The sequence below is a fragment of the Corythoichthys intestinalis genome, chromosome 13 (genome assembly GCF_030265065.1).
Source record: "Corythoichthys intestinalis isolate RoL2023-P3 chromosome 13, ASM3026506v1, whole genome shotgun sequence".
Classification (NCBI taxonomy): Eukaryota; Metazoa; Chordata; class Actinopteri; order Syngnathiformes; family Syngnathidae; genus Corythoichthys; species Corythoichthys intestinalis.
Genome location: NC_080407.1, coordinates 50889369 through 50911755, shown reverse-complemented (window position 1 = coordinate 50911755; position 22387 = coordinate 50889369). Strand labels below are relative to the sequence as shown.

At 39.4% G+C, this 22387-nt stretch overlaps 1 protein-coding gene across 1 annotated transcript in view; it reads left to right on the top strand.

Annotated features, from left to right (window-relative positions):
- LOC130928636 (neurexin-2-like) overlaps positions 1-22387 on the top strand; it is a 774303-nt gene that overhangs the window by 114097 nt on the left and 637819 nt on the right. Inside the window, exon 3 of the mRNA XM_057855357.1 lies at positions 4601-4790. The gene's annotated coding sequence lies outside the window, so the exon portion shown is untranslated. The remainder of the gene's footprint in view (positions 1-4600; positions 4791-22387) is intronic.

The following is a 22387-nucleotide window of genomic DNA, read 5'->3' as shown; positions in this document are numbered from 1 at the left end:
CTTTTATCCCCCCTCACCTCACAGTACACACATGCTTCTTACACATCTGCAACAAAACAGATACACGTTGCGGATAGAATAAAGTGCCTTTTCTGACACGTATCGCTTCATCTTTGTTTTATTTGTTGTTGTTCCTCAGCCACGATATTACAAAAATGTTTCTTCATCGCCCAACACGTCGTCTCCGCTGTCATGGCGCATTTACATTTGTGGAAACTGTAAGACGCTGTATTGATTATACTGAATTTAGGTTTGAAAAACTGGACAATAATTGGTGAAGGCAACCCTCCATATGTTCATTGAGCATGCCGACGCCTTCACGGTTGCCGCACAATGTAAAAGGCACTCCAAAGACTTGCGACTGACTTATTTGTCAATAGTCTAGGGCTGTTCAATGGTTCCCAATGGCTTCTGATTGATCATCCAATGAAGTGTAAGGCAGCCTTTTTATTTAGTTGATTTTTCAAAAAGTTGAACACTGCCTTAGATGTGCCCAAAATGGGGATCGCTACAGAATGGCGCACCCAGGGCCAGCCCAGCCTATACGCAGACTATGCAGCTGCTTAGGGCCCCTGACCACTAGGGGGCCCTCAATCTGGCAATTGTTTAATTTATATTCTATTTTGTTTACTACAGTTTGCTTTATTTGACTTTTGTGAGTTTTGATACTTGATTACAAGCTTAAAAAAAAAAAATCTTCCTTCTTTCTTTCCTCTTTTAGAAAAAGGTTTGGCGCTATCTACTGTAAGTGCTGACAATCGTTTAGGGTGAGAAGTTTGAAGTATGCAGTGCGACAAAATCTGATTGATATACAAAATATTAGTGCTGCAACGATTAATCGATGAACTCGAGTATTCGATTAGAAAAAAAAGATTCAAATTAAATTTTGCTGCTTCGAGTATTCGTTTAATTATTGTGGCGTTGTAATAGTTTATTTTGAAAGCGTTTGCATTCAGTTTTACTGATTTGAGTGGATACACTGCCCTCTAGTCTGCCTCATTTCACATGGCTGAATCCACCTGCTCCATGTTAAAACCAACATAAGCTAAGTGTTTGTTTGAGCTAATGTTTCTTTAATGCATTTGTAATTTAGTTTATGGGTATATTTAGCAGTTTTTTTGTGGGAATATGTGTCCGAACCATTTGTTAAGAGCACTGTAAAAAAAAAAAGAAAAAAGTTAGCCTTTTATAGCATTTAAGCTAGTGGACTTTTGCTATGTAAGTTAGCCAATTGTTCTTTTGTTGTACATAGATCCTTATTTTTTATTTTTTTTTTTCATACCGTTTGAGGCTCAGCACAGCTATTTTAATTTTTCATGTTCCTTATCCGATTACTCAGTTATTCGACAAACTAGTTCATCGATTAATCGACTATTAAAATAATCGATAGGTGCAGCCTTACAAAATATGGACGTATGGGTTGGATTGCATGTATGGGTTTTACAGTACACTGTGACGAAATGGTGGGCCAAAAATATGGGCCCCTTTGCATTATTTTGTTTGGGGCCCCCAAATGGCCTGGGCCGGCCCTGGGCGTACCGCAAGCAAAAAGTCACTTCTGCCCGTTAATATTCATGACATTAGCTACTGTTGCTAAGGAAGGAACACGCCACCGTTTGTCCCTAATAGGAAATGAATGTAAATCGTGTACGAAAGAGATGTTTACAGCGCTAAACCTACCAATTCTCTCCGAAAATGAATGCCAAATTCACTGGCAAAGATGTGGAAGAACATACAGTGGGGCAAATAAGTGGTTAGTCAACCACTCATTGTGCAAGTTCCCCCACTTGAAAATATTAGAGAGGCCTGTAATTATCAACATGGGTAAACCTCAACCATGAGAGACGGAATGTGGAAAAACACCCCAGAAAATCACGTTGTTTGATTTTTTAAAAAGAATTTATTTGCAAATCATGGTGGAAAATAAGTATTTGATCAATACCAAAACTTCATCTCAATACTTTGTTGTTATTGTTGGCAATAACGGAGGCCAAACGTTTTCTGTAACTCTTCAAAAGCTTTTGACACACTGTTGCTGGTATTTTGGCCCATTCCATTTTGGCTGTCGTTGGGCAACACGGACTTTCAACTTTTTGCACAGATTTTCTATGAGGTTGAGATCTGGAGACTGGCTAGGCCATTCCAGGGCCTTGAAATGCTTCTTATGAAGCCACTCCTTTGTTGCCCTGGCTGTGTGTTTGGGATCACTGTCATGCTGAAAGACCCAGCCACATCTCATCTTCAATGCCCTTGCTGATAGGAGATTTTCACTCAAAATCTCTCGATACATGGCCCCATTCATTCTTTCCTTTATACAGATCAGTCATCCTTGTCCCTTTGCAGAAAAACAGCCCCAAAGCATGATGTTTCCACCCCCATGCTTCACAGTGGGTATGGTGTTCTTCGGATGCAATTCAGTATTCTTTCTCCTCCAAACACGTGAACCTGTGTTTCTACCAAAAAGTTTTATTTTGGTTTCATCTGACCATAACACATTCTCCCAGTCCTCTTCTGGATCATCCAAATGCTCTCTAGCGAACCCCAGATGGGCCTGGACATGTACTCTCTTCAACAGGGGGAAGTGCAGTATGGTATATGTGTGTGTACATATATATATATAAATATATATATATATATATATATATATATATATATATATATATACACACAGTGCCTTGCAAAAGTATTCGGCCCCCTTGAACCTTGCAACCTTTCGCCACATTTCAGGCTTCAAACATAAAGATATAACATTTTCATTTTTTGTCAAGAATCAACAACAAGTGGGACACAATCGTGAAGTGGAACAAAATTTATTGGATAATTTAAACTTTTTTAACAAATAAAAAACTGAAAAGTGGGGCGTGCAATATTATTCGGCCCCCTTGCGTTAATACTTTGTAGCGCCACCTTTTGCTCCAATTACAGCTGCAAGTCGCTTGGGATATGTTTCTATCAGTTTTGCACATCGAGAGACTTGACATTCTTGCCCATTCTTCCTTGCAAAACAGCTCGAGCTCAGTGAGGTTGGATGGAGAGTGTTTGTGAACAGCAATCTTCAGCTCTTTCCCCAGATTCTCGATTGGATTCAGGTCTGGACTTTGACTTGGCCATTCTAACACCTGGATACGTTTATTTTTGAACCATTCCATTGTAGATTTGGCTTTATGTTTTGGATCATTGTCCTGTTGGAAGATAAATCTCCGTCCCAGTCTCAGGTCTTGTGCAGATATCAACAGGTTTTCTTCCAGAATGTTCCTGTATTTGGCTGCATCCATCTTCCCGTCAATTTTAACCATCTTCCCTGTCCCTGCTGAAGAAAAGCAGGCCCAAACCATGATCCTGCCACCACCATGTTTGACAGTGGGGATGGTGTGTTCAGGGTGATGAGCTGTGTTGCTTTTACGCCAAACATATCGTTTTGCATTGTGGCCAAAAAGTTCAATTTTGGTTTCATCTGACCAGAGCACCTTCTTCCACATGTTTGGTGTGTCTCCCAGGTGGCTTGTGGCAAACTTTAAACGAGACTTTTTATGGATATCTTTGAGAAATGGCTTTCTTCTTGCCACTCTTCCATAAAGGCCAGATTTGTGCAGTGTACGACTGATTGTTGTCCTATGGACAGACTCTCCCACCTCAGCTGTAGATCTCTGCAGTTCATCCAGAGTGATCATGGGCCTCTTGGCTGCGTCTCTGATCAGTTTTCTCCTTGTTTGAGAAGAAAGTTTGGAAGGACGGCCGGGTCTTGGTAGATTTGCAGTGGTCTGATGCTCCTTCCGTTTCAATATGATGGCTTGCCCAGTGCTCCTTGAGATGTTTAAAGCTTGGGAAATCTTTTTGTATCCAAATCCGGCTTTAAACTTCTCCACAACAGTATCTCGGACCTGCCTGGTGTGTTCCTTGGTTGTCATAATGCTCTCTGCACTTTAAACAGAACCCTGAGACTATCACAGAGCAGGTGCACTTTTGTTTTCATCCTAAAAAAAAACAAAAAAAAAAAACGACTTTAAAAAATGATTCACATGCATATAGGACAATTTTGAAATTTGAAATTGGGGGTTTCAGAGCAGAACTTCAAGTCACCTGAGTGTTTTCCTCCATATATATGTGTAATATACTGTATTTATAGTAAATGTGTGTATATTTCATATTGTTGCACTGCTATAAAACCTAGCACGCAATCGGTAATTGTGTCTTTCACTGTGTAAAATTGTCAAAGAAGGGTGAATGAAAACAGGAATCATTTTTGTTCACCCCAGTTTTTGAATCTCTTCAATCCTATTTTGCAAATGTTGGTTCATTTTAAAATATCTATATATTTTTTTTCGACATGATTAATTTCGTTATTGTCAGGTGATGATCGCTTTGGAAAAATATTTATCCATAAAAAAAAATCAGAAGGCAGGTGCAGTAGCTTTCCCCAGCCTGCAAGGGGTGTGCCCGTGCACCTCCTCTGGCATGCATTGACACCAGACACCCGAGAAACGGCAAAATCTCACCACACCGCAATAAAAGCCCGCAGGAGTTCTAACAGCTGGGAGACTTTTATTTTGAAGCGCACACTCACTCGTGTCCTTTTCCCTACATCCGCTTCTCTCTGCAGGTGGAGCGTTTCGTCCAGGAGCGTTCACATCTGTCTTGAAGGACAGACGCGGTGCTGCTCGGTGATGCTGAGGAAATCTGTTGTGGATAAAGAGACACGCGTGACACCCCTCCAAACTGGGAATTTGCTTTTTCTTTTTAACATCTCAGCAAAATCTGGACAATCTCACCGCGAGGACTGCAGCAGAAACGTAAGGAAATACTTTTATATTCTTTGCTGTGGGTAAAAAAAAAAGACAGGTGGGAGATTTAATTTGCATGAGAAAATTACAATAAAATAAGAAACAACGGTATTTGGGTTGGTTGATATGACGCAAACAATGCGTAATTGGTCTTTAGTGGTTGATTGATGGGGGGCTATGATGCATTCTGCGCCTTTGACGAAAATGCGCGTGTAATTGCTGGCAGACACGCAAAAGTGCCTTTTTTCTGTGTATTTTGGCGCATAGTACACCAACGATTATTCTAACAGGTTACATATGGACTGCAATACAAAGTCATATTGTCTGCTTGCACTTACGCACACGTTACGTGTAACTTTTACGCACGCCCACTCTTTCGCGCACGCACGGATAATCGGGTCTGTCTTGATTGTGATGTTTTTATTTGGGATTTTTCAGCACTTCTTCGTTTTTGCGTGGGATGCGGGTGTTTCCTCCGTCAGTCTGATGGAAGTAGCTTGATCAAAAAGTCAGTTGTGTGAAGATAAAACACGTTGACAGCGTCATTTCTATGGTTTTTGCTCATTGGATGCCATTGACTGCGATGGACGTCCAATTTATTTGAGTTGGAAGAGCGTTGAAATAGGTGAAATGTCTATGAAGTAATGAAAAGAGACCGATAATTAGATTAGAAATTTTGCATTGTGCAGATGTTCCTAATATTATGATCTTTTGAAGTCCAATGAGTGCTAGTGGCTTTTTAATTAAAAAAAAAATTTTAGGACACCGTACACACAGAAGTTGCATCCGGGCCTGATGGAGGCAGCGTCTCTCATCTTTTTCATCAACCGACTCGACCGAGAGTGAGCAAATTGGAGGGAATGGGGAATGGGAATTGGGTAATCTTGCTGTAATCCCTGGCATGGCGGGCCGAGAGACATGCAGTCTGCCTCATTAACTCCCTCCTCCGCCGCTCCCCGCCTGGCCCTCATCCATCTTCCCCGCTCATCCGTCCGGCATCGGAGCGAGGAGAGAGGTTAAAGGAGCTTAAGGGAGCAATAAAGGCAGACACTTGCATAAAAAGGAGAGGATATACACAATAGGAAAATGAAGGATTCTCCTCTCCTACTCTTTTTCTGCGTTTGGGTGTGACAGCGCACAGTGATGGAAAATAAGCCCGCCCCGCTCTTCCTGCTGCACTTCTATCACTTTTTGATTAAAAGGCAAGCGAGGCCCATCATGTGTATTAAAGGACCTCTCATTGTTTCTGAATGATTGCACGCATGAATCTGCGGGAGGGATGCGAGGGCGAGGATTCGGTGGTGACTTATCGATCCGATCAAGTTACCCCTCCTCGGGGTTGCCATGGTGGCAAGACGTGCATCCAGATGGAGGTCAAAGCTATGGTTCTTTTCAGGATTTTAGACAGTTAGGAAAAGAAGAAGAGTCAACAGTTGACTCTCATTGTGGTTGTTCATGATGTTTTATTTATTGGGAGAAAGCAGCAAGGAGTTCTAGCAAGGGCTCGTGAATTAATGAAGATGTTCTTTGTCGCCTGTAGCCATCGCTTGATGTGGAATATTTGCTATAAGTCTGACCATTACATTTTGAGTGACTATATTCTATGCTTGCAAGCTTTTTTTTGGCGGGGCAAGTGCTTTGATTCCGAAAATATGATGGCAACTGTAAAAACGCTATGTAAAACAAATAATAGTGCTAAGCTGCCACACATGCATTTCATCTCAAAGAAGAAAACATCTAACAACATCAGATTTACATACACAAGTGTTAACAACAAGCATATTAAAGTGCTTGTGTAGCGTAATCTGTTTCCACCAATATTTATTTATTTTATTCCACGGACGGCATGGAGGTTTCCGCAGCTGCTGCAGTTATTTGAGTCTGACGATGATGAGTCACGTCAATGTGCGAATGCGAATCTGTTCAATTGGCTGACATACTGACATGTGATCAGCAGAGATAGCTACCGTAATTTTCGCACTATAAGACGCACCTGACTATAAGCCGCCACCGACCAAATGTGACACGAAAATGGCATTTGTTCATAAATAAGCCGCACTGGACTATAAGCCGCAGCTGTCCTCACTGTATTATGGGATATTTACACCAAAAGATATTAACCGGTAACACGTCATTAAATAGCGGCATCATAAGAAGGTCAGAAAACCAAATGAACCACCATGAAGCTTTTAACCAATTAGCTGCAAAGCTTCATTGCTTCAAAAAACTTCATTTGGCCATCACTGCTCCCTTTGGGGAGACAGTCAACCTCTGCTGCCACCTGCTGTCAACACTGTTGTTGTCCAACATGCCTTCTAGCATGCGTTGCAGCGCAACAGATGTAAATAACAATCCAAATTCATGTTCTGTGCTAAATATTTATTCAGTTACTGTTCCTGTTATTTACTTAATTGCTAGTTACGGTATTTGGTAACACTTTGTTTGACAGTGGCGCCATAAGACTGCCATTGGACAATTACACAAAATTATGACATGACACTGTCACTTAACAAATGCTTATAACAGTTATCATTTAGTTTTACTCGGCAAATTATCTCACTTTGGAATGGATGTAAAAGATCCGAGCTGGACATAATTTTCTGGATGACATTTAATGACATCTGTCATAAGCATTCAAATAATGCCCGTGATAGTGTCATGTCATAATTATGACGGTTTTATGACATTATGATGCCGCTGTCAAATAAAGTGTTACCAAATACCATAACAAGTAATTAATGAAACAACTGGAACAGTAAATGAATAAAAAATTTGCACACAACATGAATTTTGATTGTTACTTACATCTGTAGTGTTGCCATGCATGCTAGGAGGCATGTGTATCCTATTAACCCTAATAAATCTGTCAGGGCTGGACTCAAGACAGGACCCAAAATGAGTTTTCTTGGTTAACAAAAATGATTTATTTAAGAATGCTTCTCTCAAGGTAAAAACAAACAAGGCAGGTTCTTCAACAAAAATGCACTTCACCAAGGAAGGCAAAAATGTTATCAAAAACACAAGGTAGCAAACAAACTCAGAAATGCTGACAAAAGATTCAAGATCGAATTTTCTTCTATGGAGTGAGCTGGTTTGACATGACGGCAGACAATGACACTCTTGCACAAAACAAAGGGGAGACTGACTATATATACACACAGAAGGTTATGGAGAACAGGTGGAACCAATGGACATGAGGAAGGGCAAGTGCTCTGAAACAAGGAGGTTAAGACTTACAAAATAAAGCAGGAAATAACCATGACACGACAGAATATCACCACGGTGTGACAAAATCAACAAATAAGCCGCGCTGGACGATGAACCGCAGGATTCAAAATGAACTAAATACGTAGCGGCTTATAGTCCAGAAATTACGGTAGATCTGGTTGGTTCAAATGTGCATGTTTTCTGAAACCGCAAAAAAAAAAAAAAAAAAAAAAAGGGCAATGCAACATAAAATGGATAAAATCTTTAAGAGCAACGAAAGAGTTGAGGAGGCTTATTTATCATATTTAGTTTTATTTGCTCTGATGGAGAGGTTCAGAACATCTTAGCTGTCAATGTGCACTTTGGACTTATATTTGTTCATTTATGTAAGACTACTTATTCATTTCCTAATGATGTGAAAAAGTCATTGCGCGATCTTCAAAATATATTCCATTTCACTCTGCATAATATAAGTCATTTGTACTTATTTTTCTGAATGTATGTTACTTGTATCTTTACTATAAAAAAATGTTTACATTAACCTCAATTTTAATATACATTCTATGTTCTTAAGCAGTTAAAAGTGAGATTTGGCATTTAGTATCTGAGGAAATGAGGGGAAAATAAAAATTTGGAGCTGGAGATTGGCGTTATTGCTGTTTTTGTTAACTTTTATTTTGCAAAACACTGAAAAAATAGAATTTTGAATGAAAATCAGTTTTCAGTTCCGGCAAGAAATTCTAGCCGCTTTCACCTCTGGTCTTATGACAGTTTTATGGCACCACTGTCAAATAAAGTGTTACCAAATACCATAACTAGCAATTAATGAAACAACTGGAACAGTAACTGAAGAAATAATTAGCATAGGGCTTTCAAATGATTAAAATTTTTAATCGAGTTAATCACAGCTTAAAAATTAATTGTAATTAATAGCAATTCAAACCATCTATAAAATATGCCATATTTTTCTGTAAATTATTGTTGGAATGGAAAGATAAGACACGAGACGGATATATACATTCAACATACTGTACATAAGTACTGTATTTGTTTATTATAACAATAAATCAACAAGATGGCATTAACATTATTAACATTCTGTTAAAGCGATCCATGGATAGAAAGACTTGTAGTTCTTAAAAAAAGATAAATGTTACTACAAGTTATAGAAATTTTATATTAAAACCCCTCTTAATGTTTTCGTTTTAATAAAATTTGTAAAATTTTCAATCAAAAAATAAATTAGTAGCTCGCCATTGTTGATGTCAATAATTACACAATGCTCATTGTGCTGAAACCCATAAAATCGGTCACACCCAAGCGCTAGCACAGGGCGACAAAACACCAAAAAACACAAGTAACAAGTGGACATGACACTGTGCTGTCATATTAATCTGTTTGAGCAGGGCATGTGCGTTAATTGCGTCATATATTTTAACGTGATTAATTTAAAAAATTACCGCCCGTTAACGCAATAATTTTGACAGCCCTAAATTAGCACAGAATGTTGGAAAACAACAGTTTTGACAGCAGGTGGTTGACCCTCTCCCCCAAGGGAGCAGTGATGGCCTAATTAAGCTTCTTGAAGCAATGGTTGATTGAATGAGTCATGGTGGTTCATTTGTTAGTATTCCCAAATACCATAACTAGCAATTAATGAAACAACTGGAACAGTAACTGAAGAAATAATAGCACAGAATATGAATTTTGATTGTTATTTACATCTGTAGCCATGCAATGCATGCTAGGAGGCATGTTGGACGACAACAGTGTTGACGGCAGGAGGTTGACTGTCTCCCCCAAAGGAGCAGTGATGGCCTAATGAAGCTTCTCGAAGCATTGAAGCTTTGCAGCCAAATGGTTCAAGGCGTCATGGTGGTTCATTTGGTCTTATGACAGTCATAAGACTGTCATGTCATCATGCAAAGCTTCATGTTGGTTTATTTGGTCTTATGACAGTCTGTTATAAGACCAAATGAACCACCATGAAGCTTTGATCCAGCTGGCTGCAAAGCTTCATGGTGGTTCATTTGGTCTTATGACAATCATAAGACTGTCATGTCATAATGCAAAGCATGGTGGTTCATTTGGTCTTATGACAGTCATAAGACTGTCATGTCATCATGCAAAGCTTCATGTTGGTTTATTTGGTCTTATGACAGTCTGTTATAAGACCAAATGAACCACCATGAAGCTTTGCAGCCAATTGGATCAAAGCTTCATGGTGGTTCATTTGGTCTTATGACGCCACTGTCGAGTAAAGTGTTACCAGTTTTATCTTTTGGTGTAAACATCCCATAATACAGTGAGGACATCTGCGGCTTATAGTCCAATGCGGCTTATCTATGAAAAAAATATCGTTTTCGTGTCAAATTTGGTGGGTGGCGGCTTCTAGTCCGGTGCGCCTTATCGTCAGGAAATTACGGTAATAAAGCAATGTGTGTGATTTTCCATATTGAGCATTTGAAATTCTTCAACTTTAGCTGGTTATGACACTTTCAAAAATGTAAAACTAAAATTCATAACATAACCATTTGATGACTTAGGCATAAAAAAGATGTGCAACAAGGCATGTTTGAACTGTTTTTTTTTAGTTTATAAATACTCATACTTTTTTCTTTAATTTTGAATCCCTCGGTTTATAGTCCAGTGTGGCTTATTTGTTGATTTATTTGGGTTGATAGGTAACACTTTATGTGACAGCAGTGTCATAAGACTTTTATAAGACAATATCACGGGTATTACTGAATGCTTACGTCATTATGTCCGGCAAATTATGTCACAAACTCCATTTATGTCCAGGTTGAATCTTTTAAATCCATTTAAAAGTGAGATAATTTGGCGGATAACCCTAAACGACATCCTTTATAAGCACTCATTAATGGTCATGACAGTGTCATTTCATAATTATGATTGTCTAATGCAGTGCTTCTCATTTATTTTCTTTTACGCACCCCAAGGAAAATGTTCCGCGCCCCCCCCAACTCTCTGCCACCACTGTAAATATACTGTAGTATCATTTGTATATAAAATTCTCATTATAAGTACAAGTCTGCATAACATTGTGTTCTTTTTAATATGAACAAAAAACGTAGTATAGATCAACTTACAAAAAAGTGTAAAAAAACAAACAAAAAAAACACATCCATTCTGTAAATATACACTATACAACATATATTTTTTGACCGTTTGATGCAGAATTAAAAAAATAAAATAAAATCAATAAATAATAATAAATTAAAATTGATTAGCAACATGAACTCATTAGGACAAAAAGTCAAACAATTAGACTGAATAAACAAAAATTAATACAACAAAATGACAGTGTCATTGGACAGAGAGAGTTTTCATTTTTGCTGCAGGCAGTATCAGCTCCTTTGCTATGGTGTGGGGTTATTTTACACTGAGCAGCTTGGTATGCCACCTTATATGATGCTGACAGTGCTCGCTGGTTTACTGATGTAACACTAACAAAGCGGGAGGATTGTTGGCAATATTTGGCACTCGCTGAAAAAAAAAATTCATGTCTGGTCTGGTCTTTCCTCGTCTCCCACTGTACTAAAAGCCAAAAGCTAAATATGCTTTGTCATATTTCCTTGTCTAAGCTTTTCACATCTCCAGAGCTGTTTTGCTGTGTTCTCTTGTTTTGTTCAAAAATACTACACAAACGCTAAAATGAGAGTGGCACTGCCACCCACTGAGTGGATGTGCAATTACACTTTATGCTAGTATGACAAAAAATATGTTCCCCAAGGTCATATGCGCCACACCCAGCATCGCTCTGCGCCCCACTATTTGAGAAGTACTGGTCTAATGACAGTCTTATGGCGAAATTGTCAAATATGGTGTTACCAAATACCATAACTAGCAATTAATGAAACAACTAGAACAGTAACTGAAGAAATAATTAGCACAGAACATAAATTTTGTTTGTTATTTACATCTGTAGCGCTGCAATGCATGCTAGGAGGCATGTTGGACAACAAAAGCAATGACAGCAGGTGGCAGCAGAGGTTGACTGTCTCCCCCAAATGAAGCTTCTTGAAGCAATGAAGCTTTGCAGCCAATCGGTTCAAAGCTTCATGGTGGTTCATTTGGTTTTATGACAGTTTTACGATTCTGCTGTCAAATAAAGTGTGACCGGTTAATATCTTTTGGTGTAAATATCCCATAAAACAGTGGCTTATAGTCCAGTGCGGCTTATCTATGAACAAATGCTGTTTTTGTGTCAAATTTGGTGGGTGGCGGCTTAGTCTGGTGCGCCTGATAGTCCGAAAATTACATTACATAATCTGCTTTGAATCAAATTGAATTCAATTGCGGTTGACTTTGTACCTGTTGCTTTGGCAGCTAATAAATGCCTTAAAAATTCTAGTTTTCTTCACCATCTAAGGCCGCAGAGGAAATCTCGCAAAATTGTCGTGTGATGGCACCGCTTGAGTTCAAAGCGCGCCGGCGCTTTTAATAATGTGCCTTTGGTCTTCCTAATTGAGGAACCGTTGAGAGACTCGCCGGGAGAATCCTGGGTTCCGCGTCCTAGTGTATTCCACATAGATTGGGTCATGAATTAATTCATCATGGCACGCAAGTACATCTGAATGTTTGATGAGTTTTTTTTTTTTTTAAATTTCATTCCTCTCTCAAATATGTAATCCCAGACCTTTTTTCATTTTTGAGTAACCTCGCCAAAAAAAGCGGGCACCACCAAGTGAATTAATGAAGATGTTCTTTGTCGCCTGCAGCCATCGCTTAATGTGGAATATTTGCTATAAGTCTGACCAGTGCATTTTGAGCGACTATATTCTACGCTTGCAAGCTTTTTTTGGCGGGGGAAGGCCTTTTTTCTGTGCACATCACAAGCTCAGGTCCAACACAAAGTGAAGACGTTAGGAAGCTGTGATTGGCTCCGGATGAATTCCCGCTGCAAAGTAGAGCAGGTTGTGTAACGGCTATATGGGACACTCATAAGAGTTTTACGCTCATAATTGAGGAGTGGGTGTTTGTAACTAATCCGTGTGCGCTGTGGGATATCATTCATCCACATCATTTCGACTTTTGCATAATCATAGTTTGTTTACATAACATTAGCAAGACGACATAGACTAGATAGTGAACCAAATTGAACCCTGTGCTCTCTCGATAGCCTTAAAAGTGCCTATGACACCAATGCGTCGCACGCATTAAGGACGAGATGCTAAATGACAGACTCGGCCGCGTCTGGGCAGCGTTAGTAAACAGCCGCCATCTTTAAGCAGTAGACTTCTCATCGATAATAAATATAATGTTACTGTCACTCGCTCACATAACGTTAGCCCTTCGGAGGGCTAGGTTTCTATTGATTATGACCACTGTTGATGCGTGGCTAACGTGTCTTACATATAGGCTTTATTTAATCTGTAAAAACACAGCGCTGTAGAGTAATGAGGGTGTAAAATTAAAACATAATCAAGCTAAAGTATATAACTGAAGTCATTATATAATGCAAAGTTGGTGGGGACAATCTGAGCATCCTGAAAAAAGCCCTATGCAACCCTACGCCCTTGCCCAAAACAAGACCGATAAACAGAAAGTGAGTAAGCTACGTGTCTTATATCATGTCAAATACTGGGATCATGGCACATGTTTTAATAAGGATGTGGCTTGCATTTTGTGGGTGACAATGCTCCTAGTCCACTAAGAAGGCCACTCGGTCGGTGGCTTGTCACACACCATGGTCACGATTCACGTGCCCACCAAGAATGAGCTTTCCTCAGCTTGGCCACAAGCAGCCCCTCGCTCCGATAATGGGCTATTTTCGGCGTTCGTTCCCAGCGATGAGCACTGCCGGCCCGTCGTGGCCGCATCAGAACGACGAGCCGAAACTTGATCGCCGCTGGGGGCTGGCTGATCGGTGAAGGCGGCCCCGTTGCCGTGTGTGACATGAGTCAGGGTAGTTTTGTGTTATTTTTCGGTTGGGGTTAGCATGCCGGCTAGCGGTCACGCCTCCTGTTTTGTTAACGCTCTGTCCTCCATCTCGAAGCCGGGGGAGGGAAATGACAAAAGCCGGACTAACTACGGTGGCATAAAATACTGTTTGGGAGGTTGAAGAAGTCGGCAGTTTTTACTATTATGAAGCAATTTTGCCTTGTCCTATTGAATAAATGCATTTTTAGTATTTCAAATTGCATTTAGCTAGTACAAGACTGTTATTTATCATGACCATACCATTTATTTAGCATTTGGGAAAAATACTTAGATAAAAAGAATATCCTGTTAAAATGTTGGAGTTGAGAGATTGCAGCAAACATGACATTTTGCTGCTCTCTTTCACATTTTCTTTGTTCTGAATCGTCCCCCTCAATGGACTGAAATCTAAATCAGATGAAATCGTGACCCTGCCGACGTCATCATACAGCTGGGGACGCGGTAATGACAGGCGGGTCTAAACAACAGTTTAAAAGACTCATTTCTCGTCATCTGTGCTTTGCCAAATTGTTGTATGTAGTCGAATTGTCTCAAAATATGATTCAAATTAACATAATAATGGGATTTAACATTTTTTTTATGCTGTCACAGGCACTTTAAATCGAATGTGTTATGAAGACGCACGTCATTTGATGCTAATTGCTCATCTTGGCCTTACTTCTGGTACACTTCGGGAATTGGAAAAAGTGGAAACATGTATTTGAAAGGGAAATAATTAGCCGCATTAGTGGACGTTGTTCCTTGAATGACGTGGACGATGGATTATTATTACTAAGTGTTTTCGATGAATTCCATCTCGGGGCCAATTTGCATCGCTTTGCAAATCTTCGGCTTTACGATTGCCGTTAAGGACCTCTATAATGTTACAAACATTTGCTTTTATTGAATATTACTGGACTTGAAATAATCCTTCAGACTTTTTAATTTTAGCCTGCCCGCAATTAGTGTGATGACATCCAGGGCTGAAGACGAGCACAAAGTTGCAAATGCTTGCTAATGTTAGCTTTTTCCCATGAGTAATAGACATGTGCCGATGACCGGTTTCAAAAATGCAAAAATTTTCCGACACACCGTTCCCACTTTTTTATACAAAAAAACCCAAACTTAAATGGCTATAAAATTCTCAAATTTTACACTAGATACACAAAAAGCACCAAATGCAGAGATAATCATCTATATTTTCAGGATCAATAGCAATATTTAACATATCATATACCGTAATTTCTGGACTATAAGGCGCTTCTGACCATAAGCCGCCACCCACCATTTTTGACATGAAAACGACATTTGTTCATAGATAAGCCGCACTGGACTATAAGCCGCTGTTTTATGGGATATTTACACCAAAAGATATTAACTGGTAACACTTCATTTGACAATGGCATCACAAGACTCTCATGAGACCAAATGAACCACCATCAAGCTTTGAACCAATTGGGTGCAAAGCCTTATTGTTTCTAAAAGCTTCATTTGGCCATCACTGCTCCCTTGGGGGAGACAGTCAACCTCTGCTGCCACCTGCTCTCAACACTGTTGTCATCCAACATTCCTCCTAGCATGCATTGCGGCGCTACAGATGTAAATAACAATCATGTTCTCTGCTAATTATTTCTTCAGTTACTGTTCCAGTTGTTTCATTAATTGCTAGTTATGGTATTTGGTAACATTTGTTGGATAGTGGTGCCATAATATTGTCATATGACAGTCATAATTATTACATGACCATGTCGTAAGCATTATTGAATGCTTATAATAGAGGTCGGTTAGTGTCATCCAGCAAATTATCTCACTTTTGAATGGCCGTAAAAGATCTGAGCTGGACATAAATGGAGTTAGTGAAATAATATGCCGCATGACACATATTGACATCTGTCATAAGCATTCAGTAATGCCCATGACAGTGTCATGTCATAATTATGATGTTCTTATGACAGTCTTATGATGCCGCTGTCAAATAAAGTATTACCTATTAACCCAAATAAATCAACAAATAAGCCGCACTGGACTATAAGCCGCAGGATTCAAAATGAGGGGAAAAAGTAGCGGCTTATCATCCGAAAATTAGGGTGTTTTTGCCCAAAATAGCAACTTAACCTTTTTTCAACAGCTACTAAATCACTCAATTTCCACATCAAGAACTTAATACTTGAGGAAAACATGCAGAATCAATTATAAATAATTCATAAATAGATTATTATTAATTTCTATAGCACACACAATTTATTAGAGAATAGAATAGCCCTTTATTGTCATTATACAGTTGTATAGTTAGTTACATAGTTGTAGTTAATGAGGCTAGCGTAGACGTAAACAGAGCTTTTCTGGTGAACATTCTTGAGAAGAATTGCTTAAATTTTCAAATTCTTCATTGATATGGACGTAAAACAGTTTAGATTCTTGGTTAAAAGCAGAGAAACCGAGAAAAATATTATTATTTTTGTTCATTTCAGTTGTTTGTTTTCTTGCTTTACAACTTTTATATATAGAGGAAAGTCAATTACATGCAACGATACTTTTCGGCCACCTGCCCCCCCCCTTAAACTCGGCTTATAGTGGAGAGTGAATGAGTTAAAAGGGCCTCATCCAGTATTTCTGCATGAGGCATAGAACGACGCAAAACTAATTTTGGCGTCGGTATGTTTTATTTTGTTAATCAGTGGTCTAAAATCAATGAAGCGATAATGTTACAAGATCATGCTTTTCAATCGGTGGCTTGGAAATTAAATGAACCCAAATGTGTTGGGCTGGCAGCCACTTTCCCAATCAATGGTACTAATTGTTGGGCTTTAGCACGTAGCAGGTTTCCAAGCCGCCCTCCCTCCTCTCTTTTTATTTCTTACCCCGCATTCCAAGAGGGAGCAGTCCCAAAATTCTTTTCAGTGCTTAACGCCTCTTCCGAGCGGCTGTGACGCACCGTTTGGCCAGAGAGATTTGCGATTGGCACGTATGGGTGACGTGCACCTCCCATTCCTCCGGTGAGCTCCTGGAATAATTCAGCGATTTGACACGGCGCCTCGTGTACGGCAAGCTGTGGAGTGTGTGTGTGTGTAACGCAGATGGTGTCAGCAGCAGATATGCGCTGGCCCATTCTGACAGAATGGATCCCTGGGAATGTATCAGGCATTGACAGCATATGAAATTGGCCTGTCACCCAAATTAATGCTTGACAATTGAGGTTGAACAGAATTAGCAGCATGCTGGAGATACTATATAGTCATTTATTTGGCTCAGAATAGAGCCCAACACGTATTTTTTGCCCAGTTGGGATGTCCCATTACAGATGTTATCGATTCTTTGGGCAAAGACATGTGAATTGAAATTGAGTTGGTCACTAATAGACGTCCAAATGCAAAAATATTCTATCGAGAATCGTGCAAAAACAGCACATTTATGGCCTGTCGGGATAACAAATTTTAGTAGGCGATGTATTGTCACATACATTGTTTCGGAAATTCGATAATATTGTCAATTCTTTTAAAAAAATCAATCCAACCACTAATGTGACAATACTTCCTAATAAAACACCCATTCAATTGCAATAAATTGTTATTCTTAAATAAAAAAGAACAAGCACATTGCATAACGAGTCATTTGAAAGCTAGCTAAAGGCAGAATGTGAAATTGGTTTTTGTTCTCTGCCAATTAGAGCCCATCAAAAATGTTTACTTGTCCTGTAAAGTGCACATGATATCAAACTTGAAGCCAAATTATTCATTGCCAATCAGATTTTTCATAATGGGTGTCATTCTAAGCTATTCTTTGTGTAGAATCTGAAGTACGGGAGATTAACTCCAGAAATCATTATTTACATGTTGAACATGACGTGCTTTTAACCAAGATTCGATCCTGTTTTACGTCCATATCTGTAAAGAATTTGGGGATTTCAGCATTTATTCACAAGAATTTTCACCAGAAAAGCTCTGTTTACACAAGGCGGTTGCTAACTACATTCACAAACAGACTAGCATTGTACTGACATATTTACGTCAAATAAATGCTAACTGCACAATTTTTGCTTTTAACCAAGAATCGAGATTGTTTGACGTCCATATCTGTAAAGAATTTGGGGATTTAAGCATTTATTCACAAGAATTTTCACCAGAAAAGCTCTGTTTACATAAGGCGGTTGCTAGCTACATTCACAAACAGACTAGCATTGTACTTTGACATATTTATGTAAAATAAATGCTAACTGCAAATTTTTTTTTGCATTTAATCAAGACTCGAGACTTTTTTACGTCCATACTATAAAGAATTCGGGGATTTAAGCATTAATTCCCAAGAATTTTCACCGGAAAAACTGTGTTTACATATGGCGGCCACCACATTGGCTAGCATCGTACTTCGACATATTTACGTAAAATAAATGCTAACTGCACGTTTTTATTTTTTATTTTTATGCTTTTAACCAAGAATCGAGACTGATTTGCGTCCATATCTATAATTTAGGGATTTAAGCATTTATTCACAAGGATTTTCACTGGAAAAGCTCTGTTTACATATGGTGGACGCCACATTGACTAACAGACTAGCATCGTACTTCGACATATTTACATAAAATAAATGCTAACTGCACGTTTTTTTTTTGCTTTTAACCAAGAATTTGAGACTGTTTCACATCCATATCTATAAAAAAAATCAGGGGTTTAAGCATCTATTCACAAGAATTTTTGCCAGAAAAGCTCTGTTTACATAAGGCGGCCACTAGCTACATTTACTACCAGACTAGCATTGTACTTCGACATATTTACGTAAAATAAATGGTAACTGCATGTATTTTTTGCTTTGAACCAAGAATCGAGACTGTTTTACGTCCATTTCTATAAAGAATTCGGGGATTTAAGCATTTATTCACAAGAATTTTCAATGAAAAAAGCTCTTTGTGTTCACTACACGTTTTTTTTTTTTTTGCTTTTAATCAAGAATCGAGACTGTTTTACGTCCATATCGATAAAGAATTCAGGGATTTAAGCATTTATCTACAAGAATTTTCACTGGAAAAGCTCTGTTTACATAAGGCGGCTGCTAGCTACATTTACTGACAGACTAGCATTGTACTTCGACATATTTACGTAAAATAAATGCTAACTGCATGTTTTTTTTTTGTGTGTGCTTTTAATCAAAAATCTCGACTGTTTTATGTTCATATTTACAAAGAATTCAGGCATTTATTTACAAGAATTTTCACTGGAAAAGCTCTGTTTACATAAGGCGACCGCCAGCTACATTTACTAACAGACTAGCATTGTACTATTTACGTAAAATAAATGATAACTGCATGCATTTTTTGCTTTTAACCAAGAATCGAGACTGTTTTACGTCCATTTCTATAACGAATTCGGGGATTTAAGCATTTATTCAGAAGAATTTTCAATGAAAAAAAAGCTCTTTGTGATTCCACTCTATCAGTTTTGACGGCCTCACCTATTTATCGGCCCCGCGGCCCTTGTCCTGTCAATACATTAGAAATTCTATGGTAGAGGTACCTCTGTATGTTCAATATTTCTGTTTTTACGGCGCTTCAAAGACGCCAAGTGATTAAACAGGCCAGCGTGATCATAGGACATCCAACTACATGTTGTGAATCCTGGTTTTCAAGTGGTGCTTCTACGATCGTAACCACGGACAGCTCCACAGTTGTTTGTGTGGAGCTGTTCTTCAGCACCACATTGTCCAACCACGCTTCACACTTCTTTCTCTTGCGTGTGTGTTTTCCGTTTCTTTATTGACTCCTGCGAGGCCAGTGGGAAAATCGTGGAACCCGCATGGGACAAGTCTATGATGATTATGTCTGATTTACAGCACTCAGCCCTTCTTGTGACGAGCCCACACATACTCGCGCGCTCCGTATACCTTACCCCCAGTCACGTCTCGCTTTTCTTCCTTATTCATTTGATATCAAGCGCAAGACGTGAGAGTGGAATAATTTAGGTTGGAAGCAAAAAATAAAAAGTGCTGACTGGAGCCGTTTGATGTTTGAGGTTGCTACTCTTATCGCTGGGTCATGCTGTGTGTGTGCGCCAAACCCGTTCGATAAATAACTAAGCGGTTTTGACACGCATGAAAAACTTGCACAATGGGAACCGTACATAATAAGATTCTGTAATGTTTACAGTAGGGGTGTCAAACGATTAAAATTTTTAATCGAGTTAATTACAGTTTAAAAATTAATTAATCGTAATTACTCGCAATTCAAACCATATATAAAATATGCCATATTTTTCTGTAAATTATTGTTGGAATGGAAAGATAAGACACAAGATGGATATATAGATTCAACATAAGGTACATAAGTACTGTATTTCTTTATTATAACAATAAATCAACAAGATGGCATTACCATTATTAACATTCTGTTAAAGCGATCCATGGATAGAAAGACTTGTAGTTCTTAAAAGACAAGTTATAAAAATTTTATATCAAAACCCCTCTTCATGTTTTCGTTTTAATAAAATTTGTAACATTTTCAATCAAAAAATAAACTAGTAGCCCGCCGTTGTTGATGTCAATAGTTACTTACATAATGCTCATGGGTGCTGAAGCCTATAAAACCAGTCGCACCCAAGCGCCAGCAGAGGGCGGCAAAACTCCGAAAAACACAACAAGTACACCTTTCACTGTGCTCTCATTTTAATCTGTTTGAGCGGGGCATTTGTGCGTTAATTGCATCAAATATTTTGACGGGATTAATTAAAAAAAATTAATTACCGCTCGTTAACGCGATAATTTTGACAGCCGTAGTTTACAGTTAACATTTGAAATAGATTTTTTAAATTGGGAAAAAAAAAAAAAAACCGTAATTTTCACACGATGAGGTGCACCTGCCTATAAGCCGCCACCCATCAAATTTGTCATGAAAACAGCATTTTTTATTAGTAAAGCCGCACTGGACTATAAGCCGCTGCTTTCCTCACTGTATTATGGGATATTTACACCAAAAGATATGAAGCAGTAACACTTTTTTTTGACAGCAGCATCATACGACTGTCATAAGACCAAATGAACCACCATGATTGCTTCAAGAAGCTTCATTTGGCTATCACTGCTCTTTTAGGGGAGACAGTCAAACTATGCTGCCAACTGTTGTCAATGCTGTTGTTGTCCAACATGCCTCCTAGCATGCATTGCAGCGCTACAGATGTAAATAACAATCAAAATTCATGTTCTGTGCTAATTATTTCTTCAGTTACTGTTCTAGTTTCATCAATTGCGAGTTATGGTATTTGGCAACACTATATTTGACAATTTCGTCATTAGATAATCATAATTATGACATGACACTGTCAAAAGCATTAATGAGTACTTATGACAGATGTCATTTAGGGTTATCTGGCAAATTATCTCACTTTTGAATGGATGTAAATATCCAGCCTGGACATAAATGGAGTTAGTGACATAATGACATAAGCATTCAGTAATACCCGTGATATTGTCTTGTTATAATTATGACAATGTTATGACACTTCTGTCAGATAAAGTGTTACCTATTAACCCAAATAAATCAACAAATAAGCCACACTAGACTATAAGCCGCAGCATTCAAAATGGAGGACAAAAGGAGTGTTTATAGTCTGAAAATTACGGTATTTACATCGCTTTTTGTGTGTGTAATTGCGAAAAAGAAAAATTTACATGGCTGGTGTGTCGGCTGGGTGTCGCCTGCTCTGGCAGGGGACCCTGTGCTTGGTGGGCCGTTGGCGGCCCCGTGGCGTGCCGTGCTGGTTGGGGGGCTGCGGCTGTGGCCCGTGGGCTGAGTGGGTGGACGGGGGTGGAGGTGAGGGTGGTGTTGGTGGTGCGTCCCCTCTTCCCATCCCTGAAGGCCGGTTGATGGGGACGCGGGTGGATCCCGGGGGGGTGACGATGGCTCCTTTGCTGGGCTGCCGGAGGAGGGATGGGGTGCGCCCCCCAACGAGCTGGCTGGGTGGCGCCCGTGTGGCGTCTCCGCTCGTCTGCGTGGCTGTTGCGTGTTTGGTGGGGCTCACGCGCGGCTGGATGCGATTGGGCGCGCTCAGAGGGGGGCCCTGGTGATTGGCAAAGGGGCGGCGTAGGGTCGGTTGCCGATGGGCTTACACTCACAAGGGATTCGCACGATTATGGGTTTCTAGATCACAGAGCTGGTTTGTGTACACTCCACCCCTCCCAATCGCTTATCTTATAGACTCCCCCACCCCCTCCCCTTCTTTCCCTGGTCAACAGGCCCCCCACATGGTGTCAACCTATAATACATCTAGCTGACGATAGCACCAACATGTTCATAGTTAGTGTAGGCGTTCAATGTATTTCTTGTTTTTGTTTGTGTTTCTTTTCTTTCTTTTCTTGTGTTTCTTTTCTTCTGTTCCCCCATAACCCCTTCCTTCACTGCTTTGTCATAATAAACGAGGAATGTTGAATGATCACAATGAGAGTACGTCATACTCTCAATACGAAACATTAAA